This window comes from Alexandromys fortis, unplaced genomic scaffold (assembly GCF_014885135.2).
Source record: "Alexandromys fortis isolate MF-2015 unplaced genomic scaffold, M_Fortis_MF-2015_v1.1 scaffold_13, whole genome shotgun sequence".
Lineage (NCBI taxonomy): Eukaryota > Metazoa > Chordata > Mammalia > Rodentia > Cricetidae > Alexandromys > Alexandromys fortis.
Genome location: NW_026067908.1, coordinates 15,106,399 through 15,116,610, shown reverse-complemented (window position 1 = coordinate 15,116,610; position 10,212 = coordinate 15,106,399). Strand labels below are relative to the sequence as shown.

At 42.0% G+C, this 10,212-nt stretch overlaps 1 protein-coding gene and 1 pseudogene across 2 annotated transcripts in view; both read right to left on the bottom strand.

The window, feature by feature from the left end:
- Positions 1-9,714, bottom strand: part of LOC126498099 (cytochrome P450 2J4-like) — a 43,655-nt pseudogene extending 33,941 nt beyond the window's left edge.
- The window catches only part of CUNH1orf87 (chromosome unknown C1orf87 homolog), a 99,065-nt gene continuing 88,877 nt past the window's right edge, over positions 25-10,212 (bottom strand). Inside the window, exons 13-15 of one of the 2 annotated variants that reach the window (XR_007590769.1) lie at positions 9,022-9,202; positions 5,894-6,067; positions 25-5,442 (exon numbers count right to left, since the gene is read on the bottom strand). The gene's annotated coding sequence lies outside the window, so the exon portion shown is untranslated. Of the gene's footprint in view, positions 5,443-5,893; positions 9,203-10,212 lie in introns of both variants that reach the window. The other variant, XR_007590768.1, reaches the window with a different exon arrangement.

Sequence of the window (10,212 nt, the reverse complement as noted above, 5' to 3'; positions counted from 1 at the left end):
AATGGATGAAGAAAGTGTGGAATTTATACACATTAGAATACTACTCAGCGGTAAAAAACAATGACTTCTCGAATTTTGCATGCAAATGGATGGAAATAGAAAACACTATCCTGAGTGAGGTAACCCAGACCCAAAAAGATGAACATGGGATGTACTCACTCATAATTGGTTTCTAGAGATAAATAAAGGTCAGTGAGTCTACAATTTGATCTCCTAAAGAAGCTAAATAAGAAGGTGATCCCAAAGAAAAACATATAGCTTTCCTCCTGATTATGGGAAGTAGATAAGATTGCCGGGCAAAAAATGGGATCTTGGGGGTGGGGTGGGAGGGGGTAAGGGGAGATGGGGAGAGAAAAGTGAGAAGGGGAGGTTGGGGGGAACTTGGGAAACGGGATGTTTGGGATAAAGGAAGGTTGGATAGGGGAGCAGGGAAGCACATATCTTAATTGATTGTTGTCTTTACCGACTAAGTTTGACTGTCCTTGAACTTCCTTGTAGACCAGGCTGGCCTCAAACTCAGAGATCTCTGCCTCTTGAGTGCTGGGATTAAAGGCTTGCAACATTACACCTGCTTTGCTTTAATTCCTTTTTATAAGTTGGAAACTTACCTCAGTGGGATCTTGTCCTGAGGTCACCACTCCCTTTATTCCATTTCTTTTTCCATTTATCTTCTTAAACATAGCATTTACCACTATTCCACTTCCTCACGCATCTTTTCTCAAATTTTACATTTTGTAATTTACCCTGCTTAGCTTGCTCCCTTTCATTATAAATCTTCATTAGAGTTACCACTAGTAACCAATGACAGAGTATTACTAGGCTCTTTTGATATTTCTTCTGCCAAGACAACTCTTCACTATAGCCTCAGGCAAACTTTTCAGAAAAGGGCAACAAGAACCATCTCTAGGCAACATATCAAATTCTACTTTAAAACATCTTGATCCCCACAGTTCAAATCATTCTCAGCATCATTGTCTTCCATGTTCTTACTAGTATGGCCCATTAAGCAGGGCTTAAAACATTCTACTGCCTTCCTAGCCCAAGGTACCAAAGTCCAAATTCCTCCAAACAAAAACATGGTCAGGTCTATCACAACAATACTCCATTCCCCAGTACTAAATTCTGTCTTAGTTAGAGTTTCTGTTGCTGTGAAGAGTCCTTATGACCACAGCAACTCTTCTAAGGATAACATTTAACAGTCTCAGAGGTTCAGTCCATTATGATCACAGAAAGCATATACCAGTATGCAGGAAGACATGGTTCTGGAGTAGGAACTGAGAGTCCTACATCTTGTAGGCAAGAGGAAATGGTCTAAGTGTCATACTGAGTGAAGATTGAGCAAAAGAGCCTTCAAAGCCCACCTCCACAGTGACACACTTCCTCCAACAAGACCATACCTACCCCCAGAAAAGCCACACCTTCTAATAGTGCCACTTACTTTGTGAGGGCATTTTGTTTCAAACCACCACACTGAGCATAACCAGAATCTAAACAGATAGTGGTCTATGCCTCTTCACCCTTTGATTTCTCTCTTTTACAATGCTAAAGTTGCTGTGAGGCACAGTCCTCTCTAACCCACTGGTAATACAGGTAGTGTCTGTCACCCTTGCTCATTGACATCCTGTTTGCTTTCTTTATTCCCACAACTACTTTTTTCATTCTACTCAATATTACAAAAATCATAACTTTCTCATACAATACTTACTTGCTTGATCTCATTCCCTCAGCAACCTTGATTTCTATACCAGGTGGTCTAATGTTTCCATTAAACCAATCTTTCTTGTCTTACTCTAATATGCTTTCCAAGTTAATTCACATGCTTATCAGCTAAGCTTTGACTTTACTGATTTTATAAGACTTATTCTGATAGTGGGCTCTCTTCCTACCCACTGGATCCTGTTCCTAAAGAGATTGCTCCCTCTCTGCATACATCTCTCACACCATCTCACGAATTTCTCTCTGCAGTTAGGTACCTCATCGTTTGCATCATTATTAATATCTCTAAAATTGTTGAAACGTTTTTACAAATCTGTAAGCATGCTTAGTATTATCAAACATGTAAAAAAATCCAACTCCATGTTTCTTTGTTATTCTCTCCATTTAGGAAAATACTTGAAATGATTACATTTTATAGCCTCACTTTCTCCAAAAGTATGCACCCATTGAAGTCACAAATGTTTTGTTTCAGATGTCTCCCAAAACAAACCTGGAGATACAGAGCCTCCAGAGAGGGATTTGAGGGAAACAATTTTGGCAAACATTGCCAAGAAAGTGCAAAAGTGAAAGAAAGGGAAGTCAATAAAGATTGTCGTACTAGCAAAGCTGGTCATTACTGCGGGTGAATAGGACTAACTCTAGCAACTCTGCGAAACAATTAAAACAACCAATTATTGATGGCCATGATTTTAAGGTACATTCAATTGTAAATATACAGTATTTACATACTGGACACATCAAGAGGTTGAAAGTGCTGGGTATGACTGTAATATCTTTATGGCCTTTTTATAATAGCATATTTAGATAATCCTTGGGGTAGGATTGTTCTTATTCCCATCTGCATTCCCTAGCCTGTCTGGGGGACAGTTCTAGCTTTTACATCAATGGGGATCAGCTAATGTGGTTTACTCTGTTCCAAGGAGACGTCAGGTAAATAATTGAATTTCTACATTCACCCATGGCTCAGCCCCTGCAATGCCTCTGTTTCCTCTCTTCAGTTCCCCTTTTAGGTCCATACTGGAGAAAGGATGATCAAGGTCACTCACATAAATCAAGGTGGAAGAGGATGCCTTTCTTTCTCTTTCTCATAGGAAAAAGATGACTTTCACTTTAGGCACACTTTGCTGACACACTTATTTGTATTTCATTGTATGTATTAAAAAAAACATCAGAAATCTTGCCACCAAATCATGGTCTGTTGTATCAGTGATGTTGGTTGACTGAGATATGAAAGCTCTTAAGCTTTCTCAGTCAGCCACGATTCTTATTTCTAGCATCCTGTACACTGCTCTCACCAAAAGCTCCCTGCCCATGAAGGGAGGGACATTTGACTTTTGACTTAGGACTTCCAGATTCTGTGCTCTGAGGGATCCCAGGCAGATACCTTTTGTAGACCCATTGCAGATAAATGAGTAATTGAATAAAAATTTCAGGGTCAACTCAGGACTTGAATGAGGTGCTTATCAATCCTTGGAGCCAGGAATATGAGCTGAGAAAATGACTGGTCTTCTGTTTTGGTACCACAAGAACGCAAGCTTGCCCTGGAAAACTGACCATATCTGAGCTGTTCATTTTCTTTACTGCTTTCATGCAAAACTTTATCTTCAAGTCCCCAATCGATGAGAAGCTGAGTGCAAAGTTCAGAATGGGCCACACCCTTTCCCCAGTCTACTATAGCATCTGCGCTATCTCTAGACTGTGATGTCTGAGGTGTAAAGAGAATGGAAGAAGAACTGACATATGCTCTGAAGATGCTGGGGCCTGCTTACTTTGGGGGGGGGACAGGATGAAGGCAATAGAAGAAAGATGGAGACCAATGAAATTGTATGTAATTCCTAGACAACTATTATCTCCATGTTATCTCTGGACAAATCACTCTAATGGACCCAGTGACATATCTTTTCATCTAAAGGGGACAGAGAATGGTGATCCATTTCATAAACAAAGTACTTATAAGAGTCAAAGTATTTATGAGATTCATGGCAATGAGAGCAGGCCTTTGACTGGCTCTTGGTCACCTATTCCTTATGCTGGATTGCCATGCCCAGGGAGAAGTACATGATCTTAAGGCATCTTGTTAATATGTGCTTTCCTCATACCCATGGGAGGCCTGCCCCTTTCTGAGAAAATATGGAGAAAGGGTGGCTAGGGGAGGAGGAGAGGTGGAGAGGAAGGAGTTGGAGGAGAGGATGGAGGGGAGGCTGCAATCAGGATGTAAAATAAACAAATTAAAAAAAATAAAGAGTCAAAGTCAGCAAATAGTTGAATAAAAATTATCTAGCTTATAAATAACATCATAGTAGTTATATCTTCAGTTTTCATTTTTTTTCTCATCCTGTCATAGGTATGTATTCACTTCTGGTCTATTCTAGTAGTTCATTTGGGCAAAAAGAATCAAAAAAGGTTAAAACTAGCCCCTGGGAGAGCCATAATGGCTCACCATAAATGCTCTCCCAACTGGCAAGTCTGTGGTTGCCTCATTTTTCTCCACATGAAGGGTCCTCCTAGAAGTTATCAAGACAGAGTAGTTTCCTAGCCACAGTCTGGCAAAGCCAATAGTGTGCCTTTGCACCTCTTCTTAAACACTACCAGAGGAAGCCTCTTTGATGATGACTGGATAAGGTACAGACATAAGTACAGCTGTCATAAGCCACCTTTTGGGGTGACTTCTGCCATAGTCCAGTCGAGGCAGGTTTGTACGCTCTACAATAGGGGCATGAGGATTAGATATGCTAGGTAGGCAGGACAGAGATAAGAAACACAGAGACATAGGACAGTACTGAGAGAGCAGCTCAGGAGATACTGAATGCCGCATTTTGGGTTCTGAGTTTGCCCATGTTTATTTATATTTTTTGTATGTTTTTACACCTCAATACAAAAGAGGAGGAAAACGGTAAAAGACTACTTTAACATGACACAAAGAACAACAGGAGAGGTACTTGTTTTAATAGCTGAGGCATCAAACCATTATTTTCTGAGTAAAGCATTTGATGTTGAGGACAGTGAACACACCCTAGACCAAGTACCCTGCAGGCAGTCACTCCCTATGTCAAACCTCTTATTTTAAGTGAAGGAGCACAGGAGTATGCTTGACTTCTTTGATCTTTGTTCAGGGTGCAGCGGTTCCACCTCTATGGGCCATCTTCCTTTCCAAAACACCAAGTAACCACACCCTACGTCAGAATACCTTGTTTTGTAGCCACACCTGTTGTCAACAACTTTGAAATTCCTAAAATTATAGAAATAGGCAATGAAAACACTAAGCAAACAGAACAAACAAAGAATATTAAAAGTTGCAAGAGAAAAGACCAAATATCATATCAATGCAGATCTATTAGCATTACACTAGACTTCTCAATGGAGACTCTAACAGGGAGAAGGCCTGAAGTGTTGTGGTACAGAATCTTAGAGACTACAGATGCCATTCCAAACTACTGCATGCATCAAAACTTTCGATCACCATAGATGGAGAAAATAAGATCTGGTGATTTGAATAAAATGGTCCCCTCTGTAGGTCTACAGGGAATGGCACTATTAGGAGAGGTGACCTTCTTGGAGTGGTTGTGACTTTGCTGGAGGAAGTGTGTCACTGGGGGCAGGCACTGAGGTCTCAGAAGCTCAAACCAGGCTTAGTGGCTCACAGTCTCTTCCTGTTGCCTGTAGATCCAGATGTAGAACTCTCGGCTCCTCTTCAGCACCATGTCTGCCTGCATGCCACCAAGTTTCCTACAATGATGAAAATGGACTAAACCTCTGAAATTTTAACCAAACCCCAATTAAGTCTTTTCCTTTATCAAAGTTACTCTAGACATAATGTCTTTGCACAGAAATAGAAATTCTAACTAAGGCATAAGACATTCCATGATAAGATATTCCAAGTCAAATTTAAACAATATCTATCTATAAATTCAGCCATATAAAAGGTACTAGAAGGAAAACTCTAACCTAAGGAGGGTAACTAAACCCATGAAAACACAGGAAATATTGTCACACTAGCAAAATCAAAAGAAGGGAAACACACACATGAGAGAGAGAGAGAGAGAGAGAGAGAGAGAGAGAGAGAGAGAGAAAAGAAAGAAAGAAAGAAAGAAAGAAAGAAAGAAAGAAAGAAAGAAAGAAAGAAAGAAAGAAAAAGAGAGAAGATGGAAGGGAAGAAGGAAGGAAATTCTCAGCTTACCTCATTTCCCAGGCCTGAGCATTCCTTATATACTTTTCTGGAAATGCATATGCAAAACTTGATCTATTCCAGGCAGTCTAAACTTGTTTATTGCCTCATTTAACTGAATTATCATTGCAGCCCCATGCTGCAGATATTTCTTACTTTACTGTTCCAGGTTTGCAGATGTAGAAACTGAAGATCAAGGAGATGTGTAGTTGTTAATGACAGAACTAGGAACAGATCAATTTAACTCCAAAGCTGTTTTTTTTCTGTTTTATTACACTGGTTTTGCCAAATGCCACGTGGAATTTAACGCATCAGCTGGAAAGGTAACAAATCCTCTAGGTGTGTTCTAGTAGGCTTCACTAGAAACAATGCAGATGGGGCTGACTGAAAGTCCAAATGGGCTGCACATCTTTAAACATCTTTACAAAAAGGTTAGCAGGAATAGGAGATGAAGGCTCTCCCTCACTGTCTTCACTTATCAATCAGTTTGTCTGAGTTCAGATTAAAGAGAAAAAGGTACAAAACATACATTTTCATCCATATCACCTAACCAAGCACCTTTGATTGCTTTATTGGGTGGTTGTTTATCATATCGTTGTAGCCTTTATGTCTCAAGCTATTGTATATATCGAAACTTAGGTCTTTGGACGAAATTGTTCCACATACCAATCAAAAACCTTCCCCCTTTTATTCTTTCTTTGAAATATGACCTTGGCTTCCACCTCTGAACTAGCTAGCCTTTGAGAAGATGCAGTTTATCGTTCAGGTTGAGAAATCCAGATTCAAAAGCCTACAGGAGTTTTAAGAATGAGCTGAACTAACCACAAAAGAAAACTCTGGCTGGAGGCACCACAAAGCCAGGCATGGGATAGGCCAGCCACGTAATTACAAGCAGTTTATGCAAACCTCTCAAAGGAGCTTTACACAGATACACATACAATTTCCTCTTTGGAAAGGAGCTGTTTCTACCCAAAGAGTGTTTAGCAGAGCTTAGCTGAGTGTGAGCTGAAGGCTGAAAGAAGATGGGGCTTTAAGAGCCAGCCTTTTCATTAAAGAAGAAAATAACCCATAAGATGAATTATTGCGGCCTGCCCTCAAGCAGCAGGGAAAGGGATTCTGTGACACAGGGCATTCAGGTGGGCTGGGCACACAGTCTCTGCTTGTTGGACCTGTCTTGTTATCTGCCTCCTGCAGATGTTTCTGGCTTTGTGTTTGAAGTCTTTGGGCATGTATCTGTGGGCAATTTGGGATGATCTGGGATCTGAGTTTGAATGGGATGGGCAACATACTCAGTAGAGTACCTACCTCCCACGTCTAAGTCTTGGATAAAGTTCCTTTCACATTTCCATCACATGAGAAGAGGAGGTAGGTACTGGGTGTGGGCATAGCAGGATTACGGTATTTTAAGCCATGAATAGTAACCTTTTAAATAAAACTGGAAAATATTTCTAGACACCTATAATTTAGTCATTTTGTCTTGAGGGAAAATGAGAAAAAATATTCAATGTACAAAAACTCAATATACAAAAATCTACAATATATTCAATATATGAAATGTCAAGATATTGGGCAGTCAACCAGCCCAGGCAGGTCTGTCTTGAATTCCCAAGAAGTCCCTGGATTGTCTTATCTTAGTTTCTTGTACAAGGTCTTTATTCTGTTTTTTTCTTTATTCTGTTTTTTTTTTTCCTGAACAAATGGGATATGAAAGGCATTCAGACCATTCCATGTTGGATCTCCATGTATCGATAATAGTGTTAAAGATGACAGAGGTGAAATAGTGATGTGGGAGTGTCAATAGAAATTGCTTACTTGAAATAGATATTTCAACTCTCAATAGAAAGTTTGTGGTGGTGCCTGCTATTTTTATTCCTCAAAAAAAGATTTTGCTCAATGAAGATTTCAAGTTACCAAACATAAGATGGAATTATCTTAATTAAGACAAATGAAACTATTTAGACTTGTTATGACATTGTGTTTTCTTCATCCCTCCCCCCTTCCTTGCCTTCCCTGATACTGGTCTCCATTCTTGTCTCCTATCTGTTTGCTGACCCCTACTTCACCTGTTACATCCCTTATTGGTCTGTTTTCCCTCAGTACAAGCAACTGGACCCTCCCAGGAGAGGCTAGCTACTAGAGTGCTTGTAGGAGATAGGGTTCCTGAGAGGAGAGACAGGGGAAGGGCCACAGCCTAAACAACAGAGAAGGCTTTTAACTTTGATTCTAGGGCATTCCTCCATGGGGAAGCTCAGCAAAGGCAGCATCCCAGCTGGCTATCATTGTGGTGTGGTGGGTGGTGTCATGTGAACTACATGTCACATGACACCATCAATAGTGACATCAGATGGGTATAAATGGTTTCACTAGGGATGCTGCAGCTTGAGGATTACTAAGACAGCCATTCTACCTTTTCTTTGTGTTGAGCATGTGGCTGCAGGTGCTTCAATCATGGCTGCTGCTCAGCAGCTCAACAGCATGCTTAGCCAGGTTTAATTAGGGAAAGCTTATAACCCTGGGTATGAGGGTAAGTCAATTGTCACTTCAGAGTGTGATTCCTGCCTATCAGATCCCTTGGTTCTTCTCGCAAAGTGATGGCAACAGAAGTAACTCCATGGTGTGCCCAATCTTGGTAGGTTGAAGACTGGCCTGTTACCAAGAAGGAAGAAAGCCATGGTATCAATACCAAGTGTATGGGGGATGGTTGGTGCTGAACAAGGATTGGATGCTTTCCAACTCTGCTAGAAAAGTTTGGTCATGAGACTGCTGTTTCCTGAGTCTCACAGGATTTGGATCCAGCTGGAATGCACCTGGGGACAGTCTCACCTCAACACTCTCTGAAAAGGGGCGCTCTTAGAGGAGCTTGCCCAGTGATTCCCAGTGGGTTTTCCAGGAAAAACGCTCCCAGACATTAGCCTAAGCAGGATTGTGGGGTTACCATTTGCATTTATGAATCTATCCAGCCCTGAGGTGGTGACTCAAGCTGCTCTCTCGCCTTGGGCTACACTGCCTCAGGGCTCTTTCCTTGCTCTCACATGGTTGCTCACTGATCCAGTTTCCAGATTCTATGAGGCAGCGACGGAAGGAAGCATCTCTTTGGTTAGAATCTTTGACCCGGATGCTCACACTTGCCTTCTCCTTACCTCCTTAACACAGCTGGAAGAACACTGTGTCTGGAGTGGGCTGTCGGTGAGAATTTACCAGCAGCAGGGCAGGGGGTTAAGTGACGTATGCATTTTCATTGACTGGCACAGGAAACAGCAGCGGTGGTCAGTTCCTGCTCGCTTCCGGACCTCTGCAGGGTGATCACCCATTTCACCCAAACTGAAAAGAGAGTCAAAAACTAGCTGTGTCGCGAGGAAGGAATTGCATTTTATGCTTATCTTACTTTGTTAATAAAGACAATGCGAGTTCTCTTTAGTCCTCTTAAGTGTCCTTTTCACAGATTTCACTCCCTGTCCACTTGAGGGCGCTGGAACCCACGTTACCGAGCCTCGCTGGAACTAGTATCCAGGGATGCTCAGAAGCCATCCAAAGGGGCATGCTCCAGATGGTGGCACCAACCTTGCCAGCCTGCCTATCTGTGAACCTCCAAATGTGCTGACTCGCTCAAAGGGAAGCCCTAGCTCCCGTTCAGGAATCCCACAGCACAGGTTTGAGCTCATTTTGAGAGAGGCATTCTCCACAGTGGAAGGGTCCAGTGGGAAATAATTGAAGAAGGGGGCACTTGCCCAGGGACTTGGCACCGGTTGGTCAGAAGGAACACAGATTTGGGGCAGTGGGAGCTGGCTCTGCCTTTCCGAAGGGCTTTTGTTTGGAAGAGGAAATAACTTCATTTTTATGGCTCCTGTAGCCGAACGGGGGCCTATAAATAGTATTTCCTTCACTGTAGCAAAGAACAAGGTAAGAAGAGGGCCAGCAGGGTGGCGGATGCAGCAAGCTGGGCTGGGATTGAGTTCCCAGATCAACCTATGGCCTGGTATTGCCACCACCTGAGGGCTTGACAAGCCACTTTAACCTTTAACCATCTCCTATACTCAAACTCCGCGTCAAACAGTATCAGTCGTGTTTCCTGAGTATGGCTGTGGAGATCCCATAAATAGAATATAGAGTTGGGCATAGTGCCTAGCAATTTTATTTATCTCTATTTTTGAGAGTGCAATTAAAAAGGAAATCATATAGCTGACCCTGAAGGACTATGCTGAGCTCCCATGAAAGGCTGCTGGTTCCCTTTAAGCGTCCAAGCGAATGTAGTTGATAAGCGCTGCTGCTACTCCTCCCCCCCCCCAAAGGAGCAAAAGCTGGGCTCAGAGAGCTAAGAGATTTGCCAAGGT